This window comes from Castor canadensis, chromosome 4 (assembly GCF_047511655.1).
Source record: "Castor canadensis chromosome 4, mCasCan1.hap1v2, whole genome shotgun sequence".
NCBI classification, from domain to species: domain Eukaryota; kingdom Metazoa; phylum Chordata; class Mammalia; order Rodentia; family Castoridae; genus Castor; species Castor canadensis.
In genome coordinates, this window is record NC_133389.1 from 68,984,318 (window position 1) to 69,011,203 (window position 26,886).

At 41.2% G+C, this 26,886-nt stretch overlaps 1 long non-coding RNA gene and 1 pseudogene across 1 annotated transcript in view; one reads left to right on the forward strand and one right to left on the reverse strand.

The window, feature by feature from the left end:
- The window catches only part of LOC141422541 (uncharacterized), a 94,368-nt gene that overhangs the window by 24,797 nt on the left and 42,685 nt on the right, over positions 1 to 26,886 (forward strand). The window lies entirely within an intron of this gene.
- On the reverse strand, positions 4,637 to 25,844 carry LOC109680098 (zinc finger protein 639-like; annotated as a pseudogene).

Consider the following 26,886-nt stretch of genomic DNA (forward strand, 5'->3'; position numbering starts at 1 on the left):
TTGGGATCTTTCAGTCTTTTTAATATATACACTCATGGCTATAAACTTTATAAACTTTCCTCTCAGGACTGCCTTTACTGTGTCCCATAGGTTCCAGGAGGTTGTGTTTTCATTTTCATTGACTTCCAGGAACTTTTTAATTTCCTCTTTTATTTCATCAATGACCCATTGTTCATTAAGCAATGAGTTATTTAGTTTCCAGCTGTGTGCATGTTTTTTGTCTTTACTTTTGTTGTTGAGTTCTACTTTTACTGCATTGTGATCAGATAGAATAAATTCTGTTTTCTTATATTTGCTGAGGCTTGCTTTGTGACCTAGGATATGATCTATTTTGGAGAAGGTTCCATGGGCTGTTGAGAAGAATGTGTATTGTGTAGAAGTTGGATGAAATGTTCTGTAGACATCAACTAGGTCCATTTGATCTGTTGTATATTTTAGATCTAGGATTTATTTATTGATTTTTTTGTTTGGATGACCTATCTATTGATGATAATAGGGTGTTAAAGACTCCCATGACCACTGTGTTAGAGTTAATAGATGCTTTTAGGTCCTTCAGGGTATGTTTGATGAAGTTGGGTGCATTGACATTGGTTGCATATAGGTTGATAACTGTTATTTCCTTTTGGTCTATTTCCCCTTTTATTAGTATGGAATGTCCTTCTTTATCTCATTTGATCAATGTAGGTTTGAAGTCTACTTTGTCAGAGATAAGTATTGCCACTCCTGCCTGTTTTTGGGGGCCATCGGCTTGGTAAATCTTCTTCCAGCCTTTCTTCCTAAGCCTATGCTTATTTCTGTCGGTGAGATGGGTCTCCTGTAAGCAACTAATTGTTGGATTTTCCCTTTTAATGCATTTCATCAAACAGTGCCTTTTGATGGGGGAATTAAGTCCATTAACATTAAGTGTTAGTACTGATAGGTCTGTGGTGATTCCTGTCATTTAGTTGTCTTAGTTGTTTGAAGGTTTGATTGTTTGTACCCAAGTTGAGGTTACTCTCTACTTTTTTGATTTTTCTTTTCCTGTTTTTTGGTGCTGCCTGCCCTTGCATAGTTATGTTGGGTTTCACGTTCTGTGTGCAGAATCCCTTGAAGAATCTTTTGTAGCGGTGGATTTGTGGTCACATATTGTTTTAGTTTCTGCTTATCATGGAAGACTTTTTTTGCTCCATCTATTTTGATTGATAGTTTTGCTGGGTAGAGTATCCTATGGTTGAAGTTATTTTCATTCAGTGCCCAGAAGATCTCACCCCATGCTCTTCTTGCTTTTAATGTTTCTGTTGAGAAGTTTGCTGTGATTTTGATGGGTTTACCTTTGTATGTTATTTATTTTTTCTCTCTTACAGCCTTTAGTATTCTTACTCGTGTCTTTGTATTTGTTGTTTTAATGATAATATGCCATGGGGTAGATCTATTTTGGTCTGGTCTGTTTGGTGTTCTGGAGGCCTCTTGCATCTGTATGGGAATATCTTTCTCTAGATTTGGGAAATTTTCTGTTATTATTTTGTTGAATATATTACGCATTCCCTTTGCTTGCACCTCTTCTCCTTCTTCAATGCCCATGATTCTCAAGTTTGGTCTTTTGATGGAGTTGGTGAGTTCTTGCATTTTCTTTTCACCGGTCTTGAGTTGTTTAACTAATAGTTCTTTGGTTTTTCCTTTAATTACCATTTCATCTTTGAGTTCTGATATTCTGTCTTCTGCTTGTTCTATTCTGCTGGATTGGCCTTCCGTTTTGTTTTTCAATTTTGTTTCATTCTTTTTTTTGAGGTTTTCCATATCCTGAGTCTTTTCCTCTTTAATGTTGTCTATTTTTGTCCTGAGTTCATTTATCTCTTTATTAATTGTGTTCTTTGTTTCACTTTGGTGTTCATACAGTTCTTCTATGGTTTCTTTTATTTCTTCTTGTGCTTCTTCAAATTCTCTATTTTTGTTGTCTTGGAATTTCTTGAGTGTCTCCTGTATATTTTGTTGACCATATCCAGTATCATCTCTATAAAATTCTCATTGATTACCTGTAGTATTTCTTCTTTTAGATTATTCTTGTGGGCTTCATTGGGTTCTTTGGCATAGTTTATGTTCATTTTGTTGGAGTCTGGATCTGAGTATCTGTGTTCTTCATTTCCCTCTGATTCCTGTTCTAATTTTTTGCTGTAGGGAAACTGGCTTCCCTGTTTTTTCTGTCTTCCCATTATTGCCCTTGGTGTTGTTATTGTCCCTGTACTGTGTGCAATTAAGTATTTTCTAGCTTGTAATAATAACAATGGTGATATTTAGAATGGAAGGGTGAGAGGAGAGGAAAAGCAAAGAAGTTAAAGAAAGAGGGAAACACAAGTGAACAAACAAACAAAAAAACCCCCAGACAAACAAACAAAAGTTCCAAAGATATAAACAGGGAGAGATAGTGTACTAATCAACAGTAATCTGAACAGGCATTAGAGAGACAGAGAGAGGATTGAGAAAAAAAATAAATAAAAATAAAAATTACAAAATTAAAAAATAAAACAATCTCCAAGTTGAAGTGCAATAAAGTTTCACTCTTAATAATTTTGGTGTTAGTTGCTCACCTTGCAATCCTGGAGATGGTGTTTCAGAAGTAGTTATGTCGTTGTCTAATCAAAGGGGGAAAAAACCAACCAAACCAAACAAAACAAAAACACTACAAAGTGTTCCAAGTTCAAATGCAATACAGTTTCAGTAAGTTTTTCAGCATGCAGGTGTAGTTCTGTTGTTGTCTCATCAAAGGTAGGGAGAAAAAAAAAGAGTCTGGAGACAGTTCTGTGAATGGCTGTCTGAGGCTGTGGCTCACCTGCCTGCTGCTGTCAGCCTCCTGCTTTATTTATGCAGATCTCAGGAGTGAGCTTAACACTTTCCTAGTCCCGCAGTCTTTGTTTCCTTAGAGTTCTCCTGGGCGTGACCGCCACTGCTACAAGCTTTCCCCTTTCCAAGCACACTGGGAGAGGTGTCACTGCATCTGCTTTCTCAGGCCAGCGTGCTTATTTACAATTCACATGGAAAATGTGTCTTCCCCCCTCTCCTGTGGAGTTTTCCTCCCACTGACACTTTTACAAACTTTCCCACTTCCAGTTGCTGGGCATGTGCCGCTGCTCCTGCCTTCTCCAGCCAGCTTGTTTATTTACATTTCCATGAGGAATTGCTCCTCCCCCCCTTTGGTGTTCAGGGTACCCTGCCCTCTTTGCCACGTGTCTTTTTTGTTGTTATTGCTTATTATTCAGTTTTTTTTCTTTTTTCCCTGGGTGGGGGTCAGTCTGTCCAGGGGGCTATGCTGATCTGGCCCAGGATTGTCTGTGGGAGTACCACATGCTGCTTAGCTCACCTGGTGGTCTGCATCTTCCCAAGCCATCTGGGCACTGCCATCTGGTGGCAGCATGGGAGCCCTCCTGGTTTCTCCATTTAATGTGAAGTGGAGAAGGTATGCGTGGGGTGGGGGTGTGGAGGAGTCAAAGTTTTGCCTCTTCTCAGTGGTTTTTCCTGTAAGGTGTATCTCCAGCATCTCTCCAAGATTTTATTTTAGGAGGCACCCTTTCTGCTTCCTCCCACTAGCCGCCATCTTGGAATCTCCCACTTTGTTGTTCTTATTGGGAATTCTGCTGGTCCCAGCAAACACTTTGCATCATGACTTGTTTTGCTGCAGTCTGACACACAGAACACCTAAATGGTGGCTTTCTGCAAGATGCAGTTATTCTAGCTAGGATTCTGAGAACTAGTGCCCCAACAATCATCATGTTACTTAACTGTCTACAATGCAAAACTCAGAATAAATTTGCTTACTCATGCTTATGATCCTTTTAGTAATAAAAAACCAAAACACATTTTCAAGTTAAATATAAACAAGATTTAAAATAAAAATTAACGACAGAATTTTAGTATGATGGATGATGCCATTTTGCAGAAAACAAATCCAGATGGTGGGTTTTAGACATAGCCTTGGGTTCAGATCCATAATCTAGTTTGGTACTTTCAAGTCTTGTCCTTGGTAACACTAATGTAGAGAATGTCTGCTTCCATAAGTAAGTGTGTTGTACAGGGTGAATGATCCACTAACTTGGAGGCTTTATCTGCCACTTCAGCATAATCAAACTCTTCATGTGGCTAAATCAAAAGCCATCATGACCACTCTCAATATTAGCATGGTAGTGTTATTGAAATTATCAACAAAAGACAACCAGTTATTCTTGGAATTGCAAACAGAAAACTGCCTCATTGTTCATTCTGACTCACCCAACTCTTATTGCCAGCTGGTTCATGTAGTCCTGCCAGGAGTGAGGCATGGATTGCCCCAGTTCAGGTTTTTTCTTTTTGAGGTACTGGGGATTGAACTCAGGGCATTGAACTTGGTAGGTAAGTTTTCTGCCACTTGAACCATTGCCCCAGTTCTTTTGCTTTTAGTTTGATTTTTGGATAGGCTCCTATTCTAACTTTGCTCTTACTTTGCTCAGGTCAACCTTGAACTGAGATCTCCCTACCTCCACCTCCTGACAAGTGGTCACTTGCAAGTCAGGGTTAGGAGCAGGCTTCTAAACCCAATGCACAACCAATGCTCATATGCATCCTATGAAATACTGATTGATTTAAAATGCTTCTGCAGAAAGAGGAGGCAGGCTAGAGTAGTCAAAGTCTATGTGATGATCTGGGGAATAACTGGTATTTTCAGTAGAATGAAGATGCCGGAGTCATTGGGATCTCCTGGATGGAGCATGAACTGGCTGTTGGACTGGGATGAGAATGGGAGTGGGGATGGGATGGGTTTCTTTAACACCTATAGAGCACCTGTCAAGTATAACACAATGGGATGTGTCACTTCTCCATGTAGGGGCATTCCAAAATGCATATAAGTGTTTCTTCTGGGTGCTTTCAAATTCCCACTCCTCCAAATTTCATTTGACCACCTTCTTTACAGACCACGTGTGTCCTTCAAGGATAGGCTAAGAGGAAGGACTGGGTCATGGTTCAGTGATCTATAGTATAATTATTGCCTTCCTACTCCACTTCATAGTTGGTAGGACTCAAGAAGAAAGTTATTGCTCATTTAGCAGAATGCAACATTTAGGCCTGTTGTGCCCATAAAATTGAAATAAATCCCTGTCATGCTGAGATTTTGATACAGATCAGAAAACAGATTCAGCACTGGATAATTTTCTAAGATATCCCTGCCGTTCCAGATCCAGTGGACGCATATGAGCATGTAAGCCTCCATGCTTAGGGACTTTGGCTTCAGCCATGAATAGTCTTTGGGAATTGGAAAGAGAGACTCCTCCTTGATAGCCACCAGAAGAGATTTCTGGGTACACACCAACTTCTAGGACTTCCAAAAACATTAATGGTATGTCTAGTGATAGAACACAATAAAGTCATTTAGGTGGGGAAACTGACGCTCCAAAGTGGGGACTTTCTTCCACAATAGTATGATAAAAATAATTTTTATAGGATAATGTTTTTCTCCAAAGGAAAATTAAGAATTGAGGTTTATCAAATTTGGAAAATGTAAATAAGAACAGAGAATATTTTTTAAAGATGCTTTTAACTGGCCTTATCCCACAGGTATAATCATGGAACAGTCCTTCAATAATATAACTAGAAGAATGCAAAAATGTAGATTTAAAAAAAAAAGATGGATCATGCTCTCATGATTGTTTCCAACCTGATTTTCCATGAGCCTTTTATTTATTTAAAAATATCACAATTAAGGTATAATTATATACTGAAAAAAATGTAGTTGTGTCAAAAAAAGAACTTGTTAAAGGCAAATCTCATAAATTGTATCTAAAAGCATTCATTTTAACATCTCCAAAACAGATGAATGTATTATTTTACATAAACATTGTGTAAAGAAAGTAATCAATTCATTTAATGGATTGAATGGTGACTTATTATCCCCTTTCATTGCCACTAAGCAGTCACTACATTTTTGAGGTAAGTCAGATGTATTCTTGAAATCTAGATGAATTTTATGATCTTCAGTTTGTCCTGTATTGGCATAAATAAACCTCCTCAGACAAGTGTGAATTTAAATGCTTGAAATATTCTAGCAGCCTTGAGAAGCCTTCCCCACAGTAATCACAAACCTGAGGAAATATTTCAGTATGTTCAATAGTGTCACGCATGTTAGCATCTGCACGAAGTTTACTCTGAAAAACCACATACTTGGTATACAAAGATGTTTTACAATTGTCAAAGGTAATTTTGCTTAAGAGGCTATTCATGTTTTCCATTATTATACTTATCACTAATTTTATTAATTTATATGCATGCTCATTTACTACATGGTTGTGCAAGTCTTCTCAATCATTTGTTTCATGTTCTCAGAACTGACATAGGTAAGGTCATCACAACGGTGCTCTTGGAGTTTCCTGCCTGAAGAGAACTGCACAATGCACTGCTCATCCTGGTAGAGGCAATCACTAAAGTGGTTGACTGAGGTTTTTAAAAGTACTGTCTTGGGACTGGGGATGTAGGTCAGTGGTTAAGTGTTTGCCTAGTATACATGAGACTTTTGGTTCCATCCCCAGCACAGAAGAAATAAATACTGTCTTATAGTCACACTATTTACAAATGTAGGGGTCCTGTTTGGGTATTTTGGAATGTTTGATCAGAAGCATTTGGTACAGAAACTACCCTTGCATACTCTAGGGTCACAGAACAAGACAAATAAGGTCCTGGATCTCTTAGAGTTCTCTTGTGGACATAGAAAATGAGTGGGTGGGTGAAACAGGTATGTGATGGGATAGTCACATAGGGCCCATTCTTAGAAGGGCTCTGTTTGAGTTGATGCTCTGCTGTTGCAGACTTGATGACTTAATTTTTGAGCAGAGATCATAGCATTTTAATCTTGCACTGGGCCTTTTTATCACAAGGCCAGTCCTGGAGGAGAAGTGGAGCCTAGTAAGGATTTAACAGCTAGAAGAAAGTGCATTTGAGGGATTTAACCATCTCAATGGAGTAAGTAGTCCCATGTGGCCAACTTCAGGCTACAGGTGTGACTTTAGGGATCATGGGTGGCACTGAGACAAAGACACATGTGACCATCTGAAGTCTGTTCAAGCTACCTCTGGTGTACCCAGTTATAAATGGTACAGATACTGTACAGGGTGTTGCAACAGTGCAAAACAAGTGCTGGACCTGTTTGAAATTCAATGTGAGCTCTCAGTTATAATAGTTCATGAGCAAAAGACCTTTGGGTCAAGAAAGATTGAGGGCTGGGGGCAAAGATTCCATCTACACAAGTCTCCATCTCACTCCTGCCCTGAGGCAGACTAGATAGTGCCCCTTTCAGCACCTCTTATATTGGGAAGGCTGAAAGGCCTCTACCCCTGCCACATAGGCCTGGCTTGGCAAGATGGCACATCACAACCCACCAGCTACTCTTTCCATAAGCTCTGTGGCCACATACTCCAGTCTCCCTGGCTTTGATCCTCAATGCAGGACACCACATGTGCTGAATTCATGGATCTGACTTCTGGGTTCTGGACTTTAGGCCACCAGGTATCTCTGGATTCCCCCCACATACTTGCCCCTGATTTAGGCACATTTATGAGCAGAACAAAAGTCAAACAGATGGGGCAAAGAACGATGCTTTAGCATGGCTGACAAAACAAAGCAGAAGAAATTGGGCTATCCTATTCAGACACTTCCCTTATCTAAACTCCACAGTGCATGACAGAAGGGCTGGAACCTCTAGATTCCCATGAGCATGCCGTAGTGGATGCTGTCATCACCCACAGCTGTGATTCCATTTCAGGACAATGCCTTCATCATGATGTATGTTGACATTGGTAGCTCACAGCTCAGACCCCCTTGGGATACTGTCCTATGCCAACAGGGTCTGCCTTGGAATTGACAAGATTATATTCCTGTTCCTGGGCAGCCCTCTTCTCAGGATTGGCCAATGTAGGTGTTCAACACCCCAGCTCCCTTGGTTCAATTTGGGCCACTGAAGGATCCTGCCAGTTCCAGAATTCCCAGGACCAGCAGTGGCCTCTTCAAGGGCAGCACCATCACAACACAACCTGTCTATTCTTCCCTTGTTGGTACAGGGCTGAGAGCACTTCCCTGGAGACCTCCTGCATGCCATCTCTACCTCAGAATGTCTCTCTGGGAAGTAATTTAGGACACCCTTCTTTTCTTGCTCTCCCAACATGGTCTTCATACCACTTCACACTTTACCTCAGTGTTCTGTGACTCCAGTTAAGTTCTCACTGCTTTGTGCACAGAAAATTCTTACATAAGAAAACCACTTTTCCAGCATTGTAACTACATAACTTCAAGTAGTTTATAGATATAAAAGAAATAAATATATAAAAGATGTATGCAATCCAAAGAAAATAAAGGTAACAAAAATTTGGAGGAGACAGAGAAAAGAGAATGATATTATTGCAATCACTTATTAATTTTTACTATATTACCCATATTCAGCTTATCAGTAAGAACATCTTTTTGTTTATTTTTCCATTTCCTTTGAACTTTTGTTTCACATCTTGTGATCCAATCCTGCTAGAGAGCCTCCCTGCACACAGCCCAAGCTGCATGATTCCCACACTTCCAGTGGCCAGCAGCCTCTCCCAAAAGGCAGCCCCACTCTTGGAAGCAGATGGACCAGCTCCAGGCAGAGGGTTCTGGGTCAGGACATGGACAAGTAGCAACTGATGGACTGATCAGTGGAGGAGGCAGCTGGGCCCATGCCCACCAGGCTGATGGCCTCCTATAGGTGTTAGAAATATCTTTAATATACTGGGGTGTCATGAAAGACATGACACAACTTGGAAGTCACTGGACAAGGCAAAATTTACTTCTGTAGAAGGGTGTGCACCCTGACAAAAGAGTCTGGGAAGCAAGCACACTGGTTGGTAAGTCTGCTCAGGCTTTATCTCTAATGCAGTACTGCCCCTTGCTTGGATTGGGCAGGTTTTGGGTTCACAGTCTATGCAGTTGGCTAATTGGAAAGGGGACAGGTCGGGGAAGGAGGCTTTGGAGACAAAGAAGATTAAAATCTCAGGGAAACAATAATTGTTTTAGGTTATCAGTTCCAGAGCCAGGGCATCTAGTGGAAACAGGAACTTGCCTGGCTAAGGAAAATAACCCTTTGTTCTTAATAGAAACTTTTATCAGGTTAAGCAGAGTCCATGAAGTGAATATATGAGAAACAAATTAGTGAGACTAACATTTGTAACAGTGGTTGTTATGGATTAACTCCTTTGGCAGAAAAGACCCAACCTAAATTGATTCTTACACAGGTCCTTGGAGGGAGGCTGACTAAAGGAGCAAAGGCAACCTCAGCAGTTCCAGCCAACGTGAGAGCAAGCCCCAGATTTAGAACAGAAGTCTAGTTCCCTTCAACACCACTGAGCATGGCCATCAAGGCCTTTCTGACTGAGATCCAAGTTCATTTTCAGAGTAGCTTCAAGGAGATGCAAGACAGTTCTTACAAGGGTTTGTCTCTGGCCCAAACACCTTGCATATAGACAAGCTCCTTGCTTCTCTGAGGTCCACTACATAGTGCCTTTGAGTCTAGTGTGTGTGTGTGTGTGGGGGGGTGGTGTCTTTGGCTCTGCCGAGTTCTCTGGCTCTAATCATCCAGCCATCTCCAACTTGGGCAGGTTTTCCCAGGCCCTGAACATCCATCTTTTTAATGTTACCATTTATTGTAGGAAACTCATTTTTCTCCTTAAAAACCTTCTGAGACCTCATAGTTATAATTTGGGCTGGATGCTTCCTGGGCCTGTTAAACAGCTATGATTAGGAATTTTTTTTTTTTTTAGTTTAAAATGCTGCGGGCCTTGTGGTTTCTTTTGTGCAGAGGTGAGATTGTCTCTGGGGATTTATTCCCCAAAGCACATCTGCTGGATCTGTTGCTTTGTGCTTCTAAGTGGTGGTATTAAGGGCCAGTAGAGACTGATATGGAGACTACATCTCCCACATCTCCAAGGGGATGTCACATTTGACAATTTAGTTAGCAGAAAACTGTGTCTCATGGAGACTCTCGCGAACATGTTCCTCTTTACAATGCCATCAATTCCCATAGGTTTGCTCCCACTTTCTTCCTCTGTGAAGTAGCTTTGCTATGCTCCTACTGAAGTGTTTGCGTCCTAAATGGAATAGTCACATGAACTACAACTAAATGTCACCAGTGTCTCAATAAATTTTATTCTATATATTAGGACATTTCATTTGGGTAGGTGGCCCTGTCTGCCTTCCCTATCGGGGAGATACTAACTCATCCAGCAGATTCTCCTCACCATCCTCACTTTCCACCCATTCTAGCCATGTGGTCTGAATGCAAGCTGCTAGCCTCTTATCTGATCCAGGCTCACAGGCCACAGTGATTGGTCCGGGTTTAGGCTTTTGATCAAAGTCAGGCCAATCAGTCTTTCCCTGGTGCTGTAGTTTAAGTGTGGATTGTTTTCCTGAAACTCATGTTGGAGTGTAATCACCATCATGAGACTTTAAAAGGGTGAAATCTCAGTCCAACTGTGGTGTTTAAAGGTGTAGCATTTGGAAGGGGATTAAGATTAAATAAGGTCATTGGAGTAGAGCCTCTGCCTCTGTGATTGAATCCTGGTAGCTTTGTGGGAAGAGGAAGAGACTAGGGCACATACACATGTACTCCCTGTCTTTTGCCATGTGATGCCCTGTGCCACCTTATGACTCTGCCATCAAGATGGCCATCACCAGATGTGGCCCCTTGACCTTAAACCAGAATTGTGAGCCAAGATAAATCTCTTCTTTTCGTAACTTACCCTGCATGTGGGACGGTGGTATTAGGAACAGAAAAAGGGACTAAGACACCCAGGGATTTTAAACCAGATAGAGAATAATTCTTCAGAAGGCATGAAGACAGGAGGTCAGCATGTCTGCTGCAAAGAAACTAAAGTTTGAGACTAAGAAACAGTGATGCAGAAGGGGAGAAGGAATAGAAGTGCAGAGGAACTGGTAAGCAACCAGAAGTCCAGACATGCCCAGTGCTCTGTAGCTCTCCACTGAACTGTACAAATTTGGACGAGGAGGGCTGTGTGGAAACCTGTCCCTACCATAGAGTGTTCCCTGATTCTGAAGGTGCTGCCTCCCCCAGGTTCAGGTTTGCTAAGGGTCAGAGGAAATCCTGGCTGATTTTTTATTGTGGCTCACCTAAGGCTTAAAAGAAGTGTGTTCTGGAGATGATAAAAATCTTTGGTCAAACACAACCACTTTTATTTTTTAAGAATGTTCTGACTTGAGTGGCAAAAGAAATTTAAAAAAATGCAGAGGGTCTGAGTCAGAACCCTGGCCTATCTTGTTGGCTTTTTTGATTTCCTATGAAACAATGTATCTTCTCATGGCTATTGTCAGCTTGTTCAATGTAATAACCCAGGACATGTGGCCTGCCAACCTGCTCATTCCCTCCATGTGGCTGAGGGGGAGGGTACCACTGGCAGCCCTGTAAACTGAACAGTTTACAGTGGGCGTGGGCAGGTGGGCCACAATTATGGTGAATGACAAGAGGGCAGAGAAGACCCTCAGGAGTGGATATCAGCAATGCAGGGCTATCTGCTTAACCACCCCCACCCCCGCCCCGCCCCACCCACACACACTTTACACATGAATCAATTAGAGCCCAGAAAGTGAAAGCTTTACCAAGTCCCATTCAGAGGCAAGCTTGGAACCCAGATGTCGGCATGCCCACTTTGTAGGAAGGTGGCCAAGTTTGGTGCTGAGAATATTATCCCCAGCTCTGTTTGCTCTTTGGGTGTCATCTGGGCTTATTGAGTTCAGTCTGGGAGGTGGAATTAAAAGGAGGTTCAGTCTCCTTTTGAGGAACATCTTGGCTTGAAGGGAGACAGAGTTACTAGGCTTGTGGACCTCCCTGTTTGATGGATGGCAGGGAGCTCCCAGCTTGGAGACACTGGCAAGTACAGAACTTTTAGGTAAGCCTTAAAGTTCTGATTTGAGTGACAAAAGACATGAAATCCATGTTTTGGTAAAAGTGAGAAAGACTGGTTTGGAATTGGTGTTGGCTACAACAAGAAGAGCTTCCTGGAGGAGTCTGAGAAGGAAGGAGAAGGACCTGTCTCTAGACAGCTGAGGCACAGGATCAGAGGCTTAGAGAGGATGGAGCTGGTGAGGAAGAAAGTACACAGGGAGGGTGTCCTCAGTGAGTTAGTTGACTGTAGTCACACACAAGCAACACTTACAACATATACCAGATCTGTCTACATGCATTTATACACATGCTTCCATGGCATGTATAAGAAGCAGGAGCTGTCTCCTTCCAAAATGTAAATGTGCATGTATATGCATGTACTCATGTTTCTGTGGAGTTAACTATGAGATGGGGATTTGCATGTAGGGTTCCTGGAAAAAGCTCTTGAGAATATGCCTGTGAGGAGTGGAGGAGGTGGAACAGGGCAGAGGGAAAAGGTGGGCAGTGATGCAGTCACACGCCTCAGCTTCCTGTGAGGAGTTGCCCCTTTGGCTGTCCCACGTGGGATACTTCTGCATCTATCAGTCACTGGACACCAGTGAGGGGGAGTTTTTCTACCAAGGGCCTCCACAGGGAAGGGGCGGCTCAGCTTGCAATTGTAGGTTCTCAGCACTCCACAGCCAGAATATGGGCACTATGTCCTGGAGGAAGGTAAGTGGGCAGCACCTTGGGGTCTGCTGTAGACTCCACAGTATGAGACACCTCACTCTCTTCCCACTGCAGGTCTCACCTGAGGCCTTCCTGCTGCATTTGTGTGCTCTATTCTGCAGTTCTATGGTCTCTTGCCTGTCCCTCCAAGACTACCTCATTACCTGGGACTGGCTTTTCCAGCTGCAGGTGTGTGTTTATTTCCTTCTCAGAAGCCAGGAGATAAGGCTCCCTTGAGCTCCTTCTCTCCCTCTTCCCCAGGGCCTGGGCTCATCCCTGCAACAGGGAGCTGAGCCACTAGGGGAAGGTATTAGGACCATCACCTGCTTGCAAGTAGTCCTTGCCTGAAGTCAATGGAACAGGGACTGAGGTCCTCCATTTCTCTGTGAGCTAACAGGACACCTGGTGGCTTTGTTATTCAGCACATTCTGTGGTTGGAAGATTACTTTCCACCTCCCCAAAGCATTCCCTTCCTTGCTCACCTCTGGCCTGTATTTACACCACACCATCTCTGTATACCCTCATTCATACCTAGGGAAAGGCACCCTCAGATCCAGCCAGAAGGAGGCTGGCCTGGGATAGAGTGTCCACAGCAAGGGACCACAGAGCCTCAGGTCAAAGCCTACATGCCCCTTCCAGCTTTTACCTGCCTGGCCTAGAGATTCTCTAAACCCTCCTCAGAGCTTCAGCCACAAGCTTCTAGGCCACAGGGAGAGAAGTAGGAAAAGCCCAGCTCAGCTGCGGCCTGGCATGGTGGTGTCATCATTTCCCCAGTGGCAGGGAACTGAGTAGAAGTGACTGCAGTGACAGGCAGTGCCCAGACTTGAAGGTCAACCCATTGGGATGTCAAATGTGTGTAAGTGCACTACAGCAGAAGTAGGAACTGAATACCTCTATGCCTGGTGTCCCCCCAGATCAGAAGTGACCCTCTCTGGTGATAGCTGCAGGCCTAGATAGCAGCAAGAAACATGACCAGCTCCTCCTTCTGCACCACACTGGCTTCTTTGCCCTCTGCTTGCCCCCTCCCCTCTTCTTTCTGTCCTTTCCCTTCTTCTTCTACTCTCCTTTCTCCTCCTCCATGGATGTTATTTCCCAGGTTGATCTTTCCCTTTGTTCTCTATTTAAATGCACCTGGGGAAGTTCTAAGGTATAGTAGTGATTTTTCTGGAAAAGGGCAAATGAAAAGCCTGTAGGGGATGCAGACCATCTCCCTCCCTCCTCACTTGGCCTCCTTGAACCCTAAAGAGAATTAGACCTGTGTCCCAGCTTGGACAGAAGGAGCTTGAGAAGGAAGCAATTGGCCTAGTTGGGAAATGGCCAGCAGAGCTTGAGAAATGTCTGTCAATCAGAGTGAGATGCTGGCTAAGCAGCTACCATGGGATTTGGGAGATGGGCAAGAATTCTATGGTGGTCCTGGAACCACTTTGGAACCAGAACCTATAAAGACTGGACTTTTCACAAGCACTGGGTGCTGAAGAGGTACAGTCCCTGGCCTGTGGAAGTTGGATACATCTGGGTTTTTACAGATGAGGTAACTAAGTCCAGGCAGATTGTTGTGGCTCCCTAGAACCCCTGCTCTCTGGCTAGAATAAGCCTAATGCTAGGGTCAGCCTGTGCTTCCTGGAGTCAGGGATTCCCATCTGGATGGTTGGTCAGTTGGCCTAGTTCCCCTGGGTCCCATTTCCCCACCCTTCAGCCAGAGGCTTCCACACCTTGTGAAGGGAGGGTTCTCAGCAGGGGCAGTCTGACATGCTGTCTACCCTCTATTCAGCTCTGTTACTTCCCTGCCTGTCCAAACAGTAACTAGGATCCTTTCCCCACGTTAAGCAGCTGCTGTCGTCATAGCTTCCTGCTCATTCTTCTGATCAATGTTTCTTTTCTGTCCAGGATTTCTGACAAGTCTGCTGTTTCATCTCCCTACAAAAATAGCAGAAGTGATTGGAGATGAGGCTGGGGTGGTAAGGGGAGGAGGGGGGTACTTTCTTAGAATATGAACAAGGCAGTCCTGACTTCCAAGGCAAACCCAGCCTAGATGGAACAGGTCACATCCTGTAGGGGAACCAGGACAGACACTTGTGACTCCCCAGCCCCTAAACTTGCCTGTCCCTAATGTCTGAATCCCCTCTTCAGAGATGTAGCCCTTTGAATAGGGCTTTTAAAATGTGGGTATCCCTGGAGGGAGAATCCTTAACTTTTTTAAAAAACATTTTTATTTGTATATTTTAGTTGTACCGGGGGCTTTCTTTGTGACATTTTCATATGTACTTACAATGTACCTTGATCAGATTCACCCCTCCATTCTCCCTCATCTCTTCTCTACCCTTTCCTAAGAGAATTTTGACAGGTTTCTTTGTTCTCTTTTCATACGAGCATATGAAGTTTATCAACCATGTTCACCCTCCATTACCCTCTCTGTTTCCATTCCTTCCTCCCACTAAAACAGATAGGACCTGTTTTACATTCCTGTCCATTTTTTGGTAGGACTGGGTTCTGAGCTCAGGGCTGTACACTTGCAAAACAGGCTCTCTACCACTTGAACCATACCTCTAGTGAATTTTACTCTGGTTATTTTGGAGATATTTTCAAGAACTATTTGCTGGGGCTAGCATGGAACCATAATCCTTTGGATCTCAGTTTCCCAATCAGTTAGAATTGCTGGTGTGAGTCGCTGGTGTTGATTCTGTCCTTTGTTTTTTAAGGGGTTCAAATGGGGTTTTGCTGTGGTATTTCACACATTTATATATTGTACTTAGTTAATCCTCTCTATTACTTTCTTTGCCCTCCTTACCCCCTATTAATCAAGATTGCTGTGCCTTTTGTTATGCCATCTTCATACACAGACGCAATGTATTTTGGTATTATTCACTCTTCTTAAACTCTTACAGTATTTCTAGAGATGTCAAGTATTACAGCCTGCTTGCTGGCTTGTCTTCTGCTCTTCTCCTATTCCAGTGCTGTGCACCAGCAATCTACACCTCCCAGGATCCTTGCTTGCTGACTTCCTGTCAGGTTTGCTCATGAAAGCTACTATTGGAAACTGGGGAAGGGAGAAGAGAAGCCAGGGTACTTTCTCCTCAGGCTTATGATGTCTATGCCAGTAGATAGTTAGACATTTCTCTGCTTCCACAGTTTGTCCCTCCACAGTTCCAGTTATACCATGGACAGTTCCAGACCTCCTGGGACAGCCTCTTCTCAGTCCAGCTCCTAAGCTCTGTCTCTTTTTCCTCCATCCTAAGGTGGAACAAGTGTCACCTGCCACTGGCAATTTCTGGTGGTCTCCCCACCCTCTTTCAACACCTCTGAACTGCCTCTACCTATCAGGCTCCCATAGTGGTCCTGCACAGGACCACAGTGGACAGTGAATGGTCATTCCTCATCCCCCACTGCCTTTTAGTGCCTCTTCCTCCCTCACCTTTCTCCAGCTCAGTCAATCTACCATTGTCCCAGTAAGAGGAACTCAAATTCCTTTTGCTGAAAAGCACTGACGCCTTACTTGGGCACATGAGTTAACTAAAAACAGGAGAAGATTGGGATCCCTGCCTCCCTTTTGTATCTGTCTTTTCTCTAAGCCATTCTCTTTGCAGTCACTTTGCAATCACCTTGGATTTTGGAATGGACAGAACTGATAGCATCTTTATGACAAGGGACTGAAACTTCCCATAAGGAACAGTGGAAACTTGCAGGACAGACCACTCCTCAAATGAGGACAATTACCTATAATGATGAGGCTGCACCCTGGAGCAGAAGCAATCATCTCATGGGAACTGTTGGTGTCTGATGATAGAGTCTGTGATCAGAAGGCTTCCAAATTCTTTGTGTCCCATGTGGAAGAATCCATGGCAGGACACGTGGATGTAAAAGGAGTTTATTAAAAGCTAGGGAAGGGAAATACAAAGGGGAGAATGGTAGAGCCCAGGTGGTATTTGGAGGCCAAGAAATTGTGCTTCTCTTCTCCAGGTGCTTAAAAAGTCTATGCTAACCTATGGGAAGGAAGAACCACGTGATTTCCATCCAATAATCCATGACTGGGGAGGGGCATGGGCAGTTCCCAGACTAGGTGAGGGGGTCCCTGAACCAGAGCATGGTCATTCTGAAATGTAATCTTAAGTTTCTATAAGTCCCAAACTTTCCCTAATTTTAGTCTGCCTCAAATTCTCACTGAGAGATAAGATCCCCCAAAAATCTTTTTGAGGTTGCTGAGTAACTGGAGTCCTTTTTTCTTCTGAATCTTCTTTGAGCTGACAAGAGGCAGCAGGCCCAACCCACAAGGGTAAATTCTCTCTCCTGCTTCTTTCCCTTGGGGCCCATTTGAGCACAAGGTATTTGAATTATTGTCAAGAACAGTCAAGGCTTCTCATGGAGATTTAGGTTGTTCGTGGAGCTCTCATCTGTAAAGATCAATAGCCCTGTTGCCTCATGATTTGTATCCTAAAGATTTTTATTCTGGGAGAGAGAAATTTAGAAGGCATGACCTGAACATGAACATTGATAAGAGCATCAGAAGGGGCTCTTCCAGGTGTAGCATGACAGATAAAGAATGTAACTTTTCATATTGAAAAGTGGCAGTCTTTGGTTAATTTTTTTATAGGTGTCTATACCTGTAGCTCTTTTTGCCCTTTGGATGGCCCTGTTTGGACTGCCACTAGTGGGCAGTTAAGGACTGATTATTTGGGGTAATATTTACATTAGGGGTCAGGTGCCAGTCCAATTAGAGGGTAAACTTCAATAGGAGTCAGTTCTGTATAGAAAGGACTCAGTATCCCTAAGCAGAAGTTAGAGACCATTGAAAGTTATATTGCCTTTACTTAAACAGAAGGCCTTGGCCAAAGACATGGCTTTGCCTTTTGCCAGAAGCCTAGAAGGCTTAAATATTAGAGCACATGCATAAGAGCCCCTTTAAAAAATCTCTCAACTTTTACTTTTAGAGGTCTGGCATAATTGACTTTATCTAGATCCAGAGAAATCCCCTCATTTGTGTTGTCCTTTTGATCTGTCTCAAGAGGCTGAACACCTCTTCTTCCTCTAAGAAGTTGGGAGATGCTGATGTTTTTCTGAACAGTTGCATCTGAAGGTTTTGCCAGTTTGGCAGTTTTGTCCCCTGGAGTCAGGAGTAGCTTCTCCTGGAAAGTCATAGCTTCCAGAAAGTCAGATTTTTCCCACAGAGGAGTAGTAACACATAAAACAGATCAGAAGTCAGTGCCAATGGAACCTTTCTGGTCAAATTAAGTCACAAAGAGATTTACTAAAAATGGCTTTTAGACTGGGCTTAATTAAAACTTAATTGTCTCATAGAGGACATACTGATACCTTTACATTTTTGTGAAGTGTCAACAGACAAGTTGTAAAGCTTTACAAAGAAAATAAAAAATGACCACAATACTTAAAAATGTCTGTCCTAGTTGACAGATAAGCACTTGTCAGTCATTTTCCATGGGCTTTTCTGAAATGTCTCAGTAGGATTACAACTGTAATGACAAAACTTAAACTATTGTTAACAGTTTAGTAATTAACATAACAGTCTAATTACTTTTGACTGCATACAATATTACTAAACCTATCTTATTACAGTTGGGAACATTGGCACAACCTTGTAAAGGAAGCTAAGATACCAGCTTGGTACAGTGCTTTTTATAATTCTATTTTAGAAGGCTTATATACTTGAATACAAATCATACCTAACACATAAAGGAACCAATAGCAGCATCACAGTTTAAACCTTGAATGTCATTTAGGTAAAGTAAGTTAGTGGTTGTCAGTACTGTCAATGAAAAGCCTTAAATTTTCCAATGGTTAGGAGAAGATAGTGTCAGTAATTTGTAATAGCCCCTGTTTTAATGCTCAATTGCATTGTGCAATGTTTACCTAGCCAATGTCAGGTAAAGCAAACCAATATTTATCTGACAAACAGATGTCAGGCCTAAATGGTAGAACTTTTAGCATTTGTCATAAAACTCAGAAGTGTCAGAGACCTTGTAAGATAGAATGTATCTTAGATAAAAGAAGTATAGCTGTTTACATGCATACACCTTTAACTCTATAAATGACTTTATAACATTTAGCTACAAGTACAAGGCACTACCAGTATTAGAACCATTTAAAAGAAGTTTTACTTAGCTTAAACTTAGTTTGCTCAGTGTTACCAGACAAATACCTTAGAGTTCTTGCATCTGGCAAAAGAGTAATTTAGGCAGAATGCAAAAAATAATAGATGTTTTTAAATGGACTATGAAGAGAAATTACTCACTGAGTTTTTTTTTACTTTTAAGATATGTTTACCAATAAACAATAAAACATCAGAACTATCATACACCAGGCAAAGAGGCTGATATCAAAACAACATGTAAAATAAAAAGATAACAATATAAAGGAAGACAATCTGTTGAGTGTTAAAAAGGAAATATCTTTTAAAAAAATTTTATTATTCATATGTGCATACAAGGCTTGGGTCATTTCTCCCCCCCTGCCCCCACCCCCTCCCTTACCACCTACTCCGCCCCCTCTCTCTCCCCACCACCCCCTCAATACCCAGCAGAAACTATTTTGCCCTTATTTCTAATTTTGTTGTAGAGAGAGTATAAGCAATAATAGGAAGGAACAAGGGGTTTTGCTGGTTGAGATAAGGATAGCTGTACAGGGCATTGACTCACATTGATTTCCTGTGCATGTGTGTTACCTTCTAGGTTAATTCTTTTTGATCTACCCTTTTCTCTAGTACCTGGTCCCCTTTTCCTATTGGCCTCAGTTGCTTTTAAGGTATCTGCTTTAGTTTCTCTGCGTTAAGGGCAACAAATGCTAGCTAGTTTTTTAGGTGTCTTACCTATCCTCACCCCTCCCTTGTGTGCTCTCGCTTTTATCATGTGCTCAAAGTCCAATCCCATTGTGTTTGCCCTTGATCTAATGTCCACATATGAGGGAGAACATACGATTTTTGGTCTTTTGGGCCAGGCTAACCTCACTCAGAATGATGTTCTCCAATTCCATCCATTTACCAGCGAATGATAACATTTTGTTCTTCTTCATGGCTGCATAAAATTCCATTGTGTATAGATACCACATTTTCTTAATCCATTCGTCAGTGCTGGGGCATCTTGGCTATTTCCATAACTTGGCTATTGTGAATAGTGCTGCAATAAACATGGGTGTACAGGTGCCTCTGGAGTAACCTGTGTCACAGTCTTTTGGGTATATCCCCAAGAGTGGTATTGTTGGATCAAATGGTAGATCAATGTCTAGCTTTTTAAGTAGCCTCCAAATTTTTTCCAGAGTGGTTGTAATAGTTTACATTCCCACCAACAGTGTAAGAGGGTTCCTTTTTCCCCCGCATCCTCTCCAACACCTGTTGTTGGTGGTGTTGCTGATGATGGCTATTCTAACAGGGGTGAGGTGGAATCTTAGTGTGTTTTTAATTTGCATTTCCTTTATTGCTAGAGATGGTGAGCATTTTTTCATGTGTTTTTTGGCCATTTGAATTTCTTCTTTTGAGAAAGTTCTGTTTATTTCACTCTCCCATTTCTTTATTGGTTCATTAGTTTTGGGAGAATTTAGTTTTTTAAGCTCCCTATATATTCTGGTTATCAGTCCTTTGTCTGATGTGTAGCTGGAAAATATTTTCTCCCACTCTGTGGGTGTTCTCTTCAGTTTAGAGACCATTTCTTTTGATGAACAGAAGTTTTTAGCTTTATGAGGTCCCATTTATCTATGCTATCTCTTAGTTGCTGTGGTGCTGGTGTTTCATTGAGAAAGTTCTTACCTATACCTACTAACTCTAGAGTATTTCCTACTCTTTCCTTTATCAACTTTAGAGTTTGGGGTCTGATATTAAGATCCTTGATCCATTTTGAGTTAATCTTGGTATAGGGTGATATACATGGATCTAGTTTCAGTTTTTTGCAGACTGCTAACCAGTTTTCCCAGCAGTTTTTGTTGAAGAGGCTGCTATTTCTCCATTGTATATTTTTAGCTCCTTTGTCAAAGACAAGTTGGTTATAGTTGTATGGCTTTATATCTGGATCCTCTATTCTGTTCCACTGGTCTTCATGTCTGTTTTTGTGCCAGTACCATGCTGTTTTTATTGTTATTGCTTTGTAATATAGTTTGAAGTCAGGTATTGTGATACCTCCTGCATTGTTCTTTTGACTGAGTATTGCCTTGGCTATTCGTGGCCTCTTGTGTTTCCATATAAATTTAACAGTAGATTTTTCAATCTCTTTGATGAATGTCATTGGAATTTTGATGGGAATTGCATTAAACATGTAGATTACTTTGGGGAGTATCAACATTTTTACTATGTTGATTCTACCAATCCATGAGCATGGGAGATCTCTCCACTTTCTATAGTCTTCCTCCAGAAGTGTATAGTTTTCCTTGTAGAGATCTTTCACATCTTTTGTTAGGTTTACACCTAGGTATTTGATTTTTTTTGAGGCTATTGTAAATGGAATTGTTTTCATACATTCTTTTTCAGTTTGCTCATTGTTAGTGTATAGAAATGCTAATGATTTTTCTAAGTTGAATTTATATCCTGCTACCTTGCTATAGCTATTGATGATGTCTAGAAGCTTCTGAGTAGAGTTTTTTTGGGTCTTTAAGGTATAGGATCATGTCATCTGCAAATAGGGATATTTTGACAGTTTCTTTACCTATATGCATTCCTTTTATTCCTTCTTCTTGCCTAATTGCTCTGGCTAGGAATTCCAGTACTATGTTGAATAGGAGTGGGGATAATGGGCATCCTTGTCTGGTTTCTGATTTTAGAGGGAATGGTTTAATTTTTTCTCCGTTAAGTATAATGCTGGCTGTAGGTTTGTCGTATATAGCTTTTATAATGTTGCGGTACTTTCCTTCTATTCCTAGATTTCACAGAGCTTTTATCATGAAATGGTGTTGGATCTTATCAAAGGCTTTTTCTGCATCTATTGAGATGATCAAGTGGTTTTTGTCTTTGCTTCTGTTAATGTGGTTTATTACATTTACTGATTTTCGTATGTTGAACCACCCCTGCATACCTAGGATGAAGCCTACTTGCTCATGGTGAATAATCTTTTTGATGTGTTTTTCAATTCGGTTTGCCATTATTTTATTGAGGATTTTTGCATCAATGTTCATTAAGGAGATTGGCCTATAGTTCTCCTTTTTGGAGGTGTCTTTGCCTGGTTTTGGGATAAGCGTAATACTGGCTTCATAAAATGTGTTAGGCAGTTTTCCTTCCCTTTCTATTTCATGGAACTGTTTAAAGAGGGTTGGTATTAGTTCTTCTTTAAAGGTTTGAGAGAATTCAGCAGAGAATCCATCAGGTCCTGGACTTTTCTTTTTGGGAGACTCTTGATTGCTGCTTCAATTTCATTTTGTGTTATAGATCTATTCAGGTGATTAATTTCCTCTTGGTTCAGTTTTGGCTGATCATATGTATCTAGAAATCTGTCCAAGTCTTTAAATTTTCAAATTTATTTGAATATAGGTTCTCAAAGTAGTCTCTGATGATTTTCTGGACTTCCATGGTGTTTGTTGTTATCTCCTCTTTTGCATTCCTGATTCTACTAATTTGGCTTCTTTCTCTCCTCATTTTAGTCAGGTTTGCCAGGGGTCTATCGATCTTGTTTATTTTTTCAAAGAACCAACTTTTTGTTTCATTAATTCTTTGTATTGTTTTTTTGGTTTCTATTTTGTTGATTTCAGCTCTTATTTTTATTATTTCTCTCCTTCTATTTGTTTTGGGATTTGCTTGTTCTTGTTTTTCTAGGAGTTTGAGATGTATCATTAGGTCATTGATTTGGGATCTTTCAGTATTTTTAATATATGCACTCATGTCTATAAACTTTCCTCTCAGGACTGCCTTAGCTGTGTCCCATAGGTTCCGGTAGGTTGTGTTTTCATTTTCATTGACTTCCAGGAACTTTTTAATTTCCTCTTTTATTTCATCAATGATCCATTCTTCATTAAGTAATGAGTTCTTTATTTTCCAGCTGTTTGCATGTTTTTTGTCTTTACTTTTGTTGTTGAGTTCTACTTTTACTGCATGGTGATCAGATAGTAAGCATGGTATAATTTCTATTTTCTTATATTTGCTGAGACTTGCTTTGTGCCCTAGGATATGATCTATTTTGGAGAAGGTTCCATGGGGTGCTAAGAAGAATGTATATTGTGTAGAGGTTGGATGAAATGTTCTGTAGACATCAACTAGGTCCATTTGATCTATTGCATATTTTAGATCTTGTATTTCTTTATTGATTTTTTGTTTGGATGACCTATCTACTGATGATAATGGGGTGTTAAAGTCTCCCACAACCACTGTGTTGGCGTTTATATATGCTTTTAGGTCTTTCAGGGTATGTTTGATCAAATTGGGTGTGTTGACATTGGGTGCATACAGGTTGATAATTATTATTTCCTTTTGGTCTATTTCCCCTTTTATTAGTATGGAATGTCCTTCTTTATCTCATTTGATCAATGTAGGTTTGAAGTCTACTTTGTCAGAGATAAGTATTGCTACTCCTGCCTGCTTTCGGGGGCCATTGGCTTGGTAAATCTTCTTCCAGCCTTTCATCCTAAGCCTATGCTTATTTCTGTCAGTGAGATGGGTCTCCTGTAAGCAACAAATTGTTGGATCTTCCTTTTTAATCCATTTCGTCAAGTGGTGCCTTTTTATGGGTGAATTAAGTCTGTTAACATTAAGCGTTAGTACTGATAGGTATGTGGTGATTCCTGTCATTTAGTTGTCTTAGTTGTTTGAAGGTTTGATTGTGTGTACCTAAGTTGAGGTTACTCTCTACTGTCTTGCTTTTTCTTTTCCTGTAGTTTGGTGCTGCCTGTCTTTTCATGGTTAAGTTGAGTTTCACTTTCTGTTTGCAGAATCCCTTGCAGAATCTTTTGTAGTGGTGGCTTTGTGGTCACATATTGTTTTAGTTTCTGCCTATCATGGAGGACTTTTATTGCTCCATTTGAATGATAGTTTTGCTGGGTAGAGTATCCTGTGGTTGAAGTTGTTTTCATTCAGTGCCTGGAAGATCCCACTCCATGCCCTTCTTGCTTTTAATGTTTCTGTTGAGAAGTCTGCTGTGATTTTGATGGGTTTACCTTTGTATGTTACTTGTTTTTTCTCTCTTACAGCCTTGAATATTCTTTCCTTAGTTTCTGAACTTGTTGTTTTAATGATGATATGTCGTGGGGTAGTTCTATTTTGATCTGGTCTGTTTGGTGTCCTAGAGGCCTCTTGCATCTGTATGGGAATATCTTTCTCTAGATTTGGGAAATTTTCCGTTATCATTTTGTTGAATATATTACTCATTCCATTTGCTTGCACCTCTTCTCCTTCTTCGATGCCCATGATTCTCAAGTTTGGTTTTTGATGGAGTCGGGGAGTTCTTGCATTTTCTTTTCACTGGTCTTGAGTTGTTTAATTAATAGTTCTTCGGTTTTTCCTTTAATTACCATTTGATCTTCAAGTTCTGAGATTCTGTCTTCTGTTTGTTCTATTCTGCTGGATTGGCCTCCGTTTTGTTTTGCAGTTCTGTTTCATTCTTTTTTCTGTGGTTTTCCATATCTTGGGTTGTTTCCTCTTTAATGTTGTCTATTTTTGTCCTGAGTTCATTTATCTGTTTATTAATCGTTTTCTCTGTTTCACTTTGGTGTTTATACAGTGCTTCTATGGTTTCCTTTATTTCTTCTTTTGCTTTTTCAAATTCTCTATTTTTGTTGTCTTGGAATATCTTGAGTGTCTCCTGTACATTTTGGTTGACCCTATCCAGTATCATCTCTATAAAATTCTCATTGAGTATCTGTAGTATGTCTTCTTTTAAATTATTCTTATGGGCTTCATTGGGTCCTTTGGCATAGTTTGTCTTCATTTTGTTGGAGTCTGTATCTGAGTATCTGTGTTCTTCCTTCCCCTCTGGTTCCTGTACTAATTTTTTGCTGTGGGGAAACTGGTTTCCCTGTTTTTTCTGTCTTTCCGTCATTGTCTTTGGTGTTGTTACTGTCCCTGTACTGTGTGCAGTTAAGTATTTTCTATCTTGTAATAATAACAATGGTAATATTTAGAATGGAAGGGTGAGCTGAGATGGAAAGCAAGAAGTTAAAGAAAAGGAGAAAACAATACACAGACGAGATGGAGAAAACAGAACAAGGTATCACACAAGAAAGTTTCAAAGGTATAAACAGGGAGCATTAGTATACTAATTGACAGTAAGTTGAACAGACATTATAGAGACAGAGAGAGGATTGAAAATCAAAAATAAAAACATAAAGATAAGAATAAAAATAAAAAATAAGTAAGTGAAAGAAACATCTATATATAAAAATGAGTTAAAATAAAATGAAAAAAAGAAAAATTAAAAAAAAAACCAAAAAACCACAAAACCAAAAAACTTCCATGTTCGAATGCAATGAAGTTTCAGTCTTAATAATTTGGGTGTCTGTCTCAGTCTCCAATCCTGGATTAGGTGCCTCAGATGTTCTGTAGTTGTCTCATCAAAGGGGATGCATAAAGTAGAACAAAACTACACACACACACAAAAACCCCACCAAGTGTCCCAAGTTGAAATGCAATACAGTTTCAGTAAGTTTTTCAGCATGCAGGTGTAATTCAGTTGTTGTCTCATCAAAGGTAGGGAGAAAAAGAAAAAAAAGAGTCTGGAGACAGTTCTGAGAATGGTATCTGCAGCTGTGGCTTGCCTGCCTGCTGCTGTCAGCCTGCTGTTGCTGGCGGCATTATTTATGAAGATCTCTGGGGTGAGTTTAGCACTCACCTGGCCCCGCAGGCTTTGTTTGCTCAGAGTTCTCCTGTGTGGGAGCCTCTGCTACAAGCTTTCCCCTTTCCAAGCACACTGGGAAAGGTGACACTGCACCTGCATTGTCAGGCCTGCATGTTTATTTACAGTTCATGTGGGAGGTGGGTCTTCCCCCCTCTCCTGTGGAGTTTTCCTCCCTCTGCCACTCTCACAAGCTTTCCCACTCCTGGTTGCTGGGTGCATGCCCCCGCTCCTGCCAGAGCCTCTCTGGCCCTCCCAGCTTCTTTATTTACAGTCCCGGGGAGGATTCCTTTCCCCCAGTCTTCGTTGCTCAGGGCACCCCACCCACTTTCCCGTGTGACTTTATTGTTCTTATTGCTTATTAGTCAGTTTCTGTTTTTTCCCCAGGTGGAGGTCAGTCTGTCCAGGGGGCTATGCTGCTCTGGCCCAGGCTTGTCTGTGGGAGTACCGTGGTACCGCAAATCTCACCTGGTCCACATCGTCCCAAGACATTTGGGCGTGGGTGACTGGCAGCCCAGGGGCCCTCCTGGTTTCTCCATTTAATGTGAAGTGGAGATTCTCTGCGCTGGCTGGAGGTGTGGAGGGGTCAAAGTTATGCCTCTTCTCAGTGATTATGCCTGCAAAGTGTGTCTCCAGCGTCTCTCCAAGATTTCACTATAGGAGGCTCTCTTTCTGCTTCCTCTCTCTAGCTGCCATCTTGGAATCTCTCTAACTTGCTTTCTTATAGTTTTGCCTTTTCTGGAATTTCACAAGATGTGGCATGTGTGTTTGCCTTCTTTCAGGTGGCATAATTCAATATAATGCTTTGAGTTTCAGCTCTATGATGTGTAATTTGTTCATTTTTACTCTGTATTGTCTGTTGTAGAAGTGTAGCACTGATCTATTTTGTTGATAGACATCTGGGCTGCGAATTTCCATGCTATATGTACAATGCTCCTCTGATCACTCTTATGTGTCTTTGGTGAACATATGTGTGTGCTTCTTCTAAGTACATACATTGAAGTGGTACTGTGTGTGTAGTTTTAGTAGATGCTACCTACAGATTTTTTTCTTGTGTGTGTGTGTGTGTGCATGTGTGTGTGCATGTGCACCCTGAGGCAAGTGCTCTACTACTTGAACCAGTTGTTTTTATTTTGCTTAAGATGGATTTCACTACCTTTTCCCTTGTCAGGCCTCAAACACAAAATCCTCCTGCCGTTGCCTCCTAAGTAGCTGGTATTATAGATGTGTATTACCACACCTGGGTTGCCAAAATTTTTAAAAATAATTGTACCAATTTACACAATATACCAGTCTTTCCTTCATCTTCATTAGCACTTGATAGCTTTCTTTTGTTATCATATAATAGTTGTATAGGGAGATACAATGTGACATTTACATATGTACTTATAACATATCTTAATTAGATTAACCCCTCCATCTTCTCCCTCACCCCATATCTGCCTTCTTAGAACAATTTCATACATGAATACAAAACACATCCACCATATCACCCTTGTTAGACCTTTCCTTATGCTCTTT